Genomic DNA, 4,051 nt, shown 5'->3' with positions numbered 1-4,051 from the left:
CATATACCTGCGCATGGACACCTGAGCCGGAGGGGGTGGCCCGTGGTTCTGTACTGGGACTGGGGTTGACGTGGAAATGTGGCCGGGGCTCTGGAACCGAAAGCCCGGCAGACCGCTCGGTCTGCTCTCCTTCCAGACTTCCGAGCCCCGGCGGCAGAGAGCCAGTCTCGATCTCAGCCCGCGGTCGACCCGGCGGCGGGCCCGCGCCCACCGCCGCCGAGCGCGGGGTCGTCCCCAGGGGGACGTCCCCACCCCTCTCCCGGCCTTGATGGCGTAGCGCCGGGCGAGGGGGCCGCTCGGAACTTTTCCGGGACCCGGGGCGCGGGGCCACCCGACGCCGGGCACACTCCCCACCCCTTCGTCCCCACCCGCGGGGGACTCGGGGGGCCGCCCGCCGCTGCTCGGAGCGGACCGGGGGTCGGCCGCGCCCTCCGTGGCCGCCTCGGGGGTCTTCCCGGGCGGGCGCGAAAGTCGGTGAGGCCGGTCCGGTTGTCCGAGGGTCCTGAAAAGCCTGTCGCCATAAATCTCCGCGCGGACACCCGAGCCGGAGGGGGCGGCCCGGGGATCCGTACCGGGACCGGGGGCGACCGGGAAATGTGGCCGGGTCTCTGGAACCGAAAGCCCGGCGCACCGCTCGGTCTGCTCCCCTTCCGGACTTCCGAGCCCCGGAGGAGGAGGGGCGGTCTACCCGCTGGCTCCCGCGCGGGTAGACCGGGCCTCCGCCCCGCACTCTGCCGCTCGAGCGGCGGGCGGAGGCCCGGTCTACCTCCGCGGGGGCTTCCGGGGCGGGTAGACCGGGCCTCCGACGGCCGGAGGCCCGGTCTACCTCCCTAGCCTTCCGGGGCGGGTAGACCGGGCCTCCGACGGCCGGAGGCCCGGTCTACCTCCATAGCAGCCGGTGGCCTCCGGAGGCCCGGTCTCCCTCCGCGGGGCTTCCGGGGCGGGTAGACCGGGCCTCCGACGGCCGGAGGCCCGGTCTACCTCCATAGCAGCCGGTGGCCTCCGGAGGCCCGGTCTACCTCCCTAGCCTTCCGGGGCGGGTAGACCGGGCCTCCGACGGCCGGAGGCCCGGTCTACCTCCATAGCAGCCGGTGGCCTCCGGAGGCCCGGTCTCCCTCCGCGGGGCTTCCGGGGCGGGTAGACCGGGCCTCCGACGGCCGGAGGCCCGGTCTACCTCCATAGCAGCCGGTGGCCTCCGGAGGCCCGGTCTACCTCCCTAGCCTTCCGGGGCGGGTAGACCGGGCCTCCGACGGCCGGAGGCCCGGTCTACCTCCATAGCAGCCGGTGGCCTCCGGAGGCCCGGTCTCCCTCCGCGGGGCTTCCGGGGCGGGTAGACCGGGCCTCCGACGGCCGGAGGCCCGGTCTACCTCCATAGCAGCCGGTGGCCTCCGGAGGCCCGGTCTACCTCCCTAGCCTTCCGGGGCGGGTAGACCGGGCCTCCGACGGCCGGAGGCCCGGTCTACCTCCATAGCAGCCGGTGGCCTCCGGAGGCCCGGTCTCCCTCCCTAGCCTTCTGGGGCGGGTAGACCGGGCCTCCGACGGCCGGAGGCCCGGTCTACCTCCATAGCAGCCGGTGGCCTCCGGAGGCCCGGTCTACCTCCCTAGCCTTCCGGGGCGGGTAGACCGGGCCTCCGACGGCCGGAGGCCCGGTCTACCTCCATAGCAGCCGGTGGCCTCCGGAGGCCCGGTCTACCTCCGCGGGGCTTCCGGGGCGGGTAGACCGGGCCTCCGACGGCCGGAGGCCCGGTCTACCTCCATAGCAGCCGGTGGCCTCCGGAGGCCCGGTCTACCTCCCTAGCCTTCCGGGGCGGGTAGACCGGGCCTCCGACGGCCGGAGGCCCGGTCTACCTCCATAGCAGCCGGTGGCCTCCGGAGGCCCGGTCTCCCTCCCTAGCCTTCTGGGGCGGGTAGACCGGGCCTCCGACGGCCGGAGGCCCGGTCTACCTCCATAGCAGCCGGTGGCCTCCGGAGGCCCGGTCTACCTCCCTAGCCTTCCGGGGCGGGTAGACCGGGCCTCCGACGGCCGGAGGCCCGGTCTACCTCCATAGCAGCCGGTGGCCTCCGGAGGCCCGGTCTACCTCCCTAGCCTTCTGGGGCGGGTAGACCGGGCCTCCGAGGGGCGGAGGCCAGGTCTACCTCCCTTGCCGGCTAGGGCGGGTAGACCGGGCCGCCGTTCCGGACTCTGCCCGGCCTGCTGTCGTGTGAGATCGCCCTGGGTGGAAACAGTTCAGGCGGGCAGGCAGGCAGGCACCACTGCTTCCAGCAGCAGCAGCCAATGGTCCTGCCTGCCCTACTGTGATGTCACCCTGGCTGGAAACAGTTCAGCCAGGCAGGCAGGGCTGGCTTCTGGCAGCAGCAGCCATGGGTCCTGCCTGCCCTACTGTGATGTCACCCTGGCTGGAAACAGTTCAGCCAGGTAGGCAGGCTGGCAGCAGCAGCAGCAGCCAGGTGCCCTGCCTGCCCTACTGTGATGTCACCCTGGCTGGAAACAGTTCAGCCAGGCAGGCTGGCAGTAGCAGCAGCAGCAGGAAGAGGTTGGTGGAGCTTTCGTCAGCCCCTGGCCTGCCCGCCTGCCCGCTTCCCTCCACCAGAGGCCTACCTCCACGGGGTGAGCCGAGCATTAAGCCCGGGAAGGGGGGGGTGGCTCGGCTCGGGGAAGGGGAGCCTTAAGCCCCGGGGTGCGCCAACACCCCCCCCCCCCCGACTGGAAAATTAAGCCCGGGGGCGGGTGTCCTCCCGGGGGGGAAGCGGCGGCGTCTCCAGGCCCGGCCGGCCGGAGGCCCGGAGGCCAGGTCTACCCGGCGGGCGGAGGCCAGGTCTACCCGGCGGGCGGAGGCCCGGTCTACCCGCCATTCAGGCCTATGCGGGTAGACCGGGCCTCCGGCGGGCGGAGGCCAGGTCTACCCCCATAGGCCTCTATGGCGGGTAGACCGGGCCTCCGCTCCCCACTCGGTCCCTTCCCCAGCCTGCCTGCCTGCCTGCCAGCGGGCCCTTAAGCCCGGGAAGGGAGGTGGGAGTCCCGGCCAGGGGAAGCGGATCCTTAAGCCCCGGGGACGCCCCCCCCTCCCACTGTGGAAAATTAAGCCCCGGAGGGAGTGTTCTTCCCGGGGGGAAGCGGCGGCGTCTCCAGCCCCGGCCGGACGGAGGCCCGGAGGCCAGGTCTACCCGGCGGGCGGAGGCCAGGTCTACCCGCCATTCAGGCCTATGCGGGTAGACCGGGCCTCCGGGGGGCGGAGGCCAGGTCTACCCGCCATTCGGGCCTATGCGGGTAGACCGGGCCTCCGGCGGGCGGAGGCCAGGTCTACCCCCATAGGCCTCTATGGCGGGTAGACCGGGCCTCCGCTCCCGACTCGGTCCCTTCCCCAGCCTGCCTGCCTGCCTGCCTGCCTGCCTGCCAGCGGGGCGTTAAGCCCGGGAAGGAAGGTGGGAGTCCCGGCCAGGGGAAGCGGATCCTTAAGCCCCGGGGACGCCCCCCCTCCCACTGTGGAAAATTAAGCCCCGGAGGGAGTGTTCTTCCCGGGGGGAAGCGGCGGGGTCTCCAGGCCGGGCAGGCCGGAGGCCCGGAGGCCAGGTCTACCCGCCATTCAGGCCTATGCGGGTAGACCGGGCCTCCGGCGGGCGGAGGCCAGGTCTACCCGCCATTCAGGCCTATGCGGGTAGACCGGGCCTCCGGCGGGCGGAGGCCAGGTCTACCCGCCATTCGGGCCTATGCGGGTAGACCGGGCCTCCGGCGGGCGGAGGCCAGGTCTACCCCCATAGGCCTCTATGGCGGGTAGACCGGGCCTCCGCTCCCCACTCGGTCCCTTCCCCAGCCTGCCTGCCGGCGGGGCCTTAAGCCCGGGAAGGGAGGTGGGAGCCCCGGCCAGGGGAAGCGGATCCTTAAGCCCCGGGGACGCCCCCCCTCCCACTGTGGAAAATTAAGCCCCGGAGGGAGTGTTCTTCCCGGGGGGAAGCGGCGGCGTCTCCAGGCCGGGCCGGCCGGAGGCACGGAGGCCAGGTCTACCCGGCGGGCGGAGGCCAGGTCTACCCGCCATTCAGGCCTATGCGGGTA

The sequence above is a fragment of the Hemicordylus capensis genome, chromosome 2 (genome assembly GCF_027244095.1).
Source record: "Hemicordylus capensis ecotype Gifberg chromosome 2, rHemCap1.1.pri, whole genome shotgun sequence".
Classification (NCBI taxonomy): domain Eukaryota; kingdom Metazoa; phylum Chordata; class Lepidosauria; order Squamata; family Cordylidae; genus Hemicordylus; species Hemicordylus capensis.
This window is presented reverse-complemented; position numbering follows the sequence as displayed.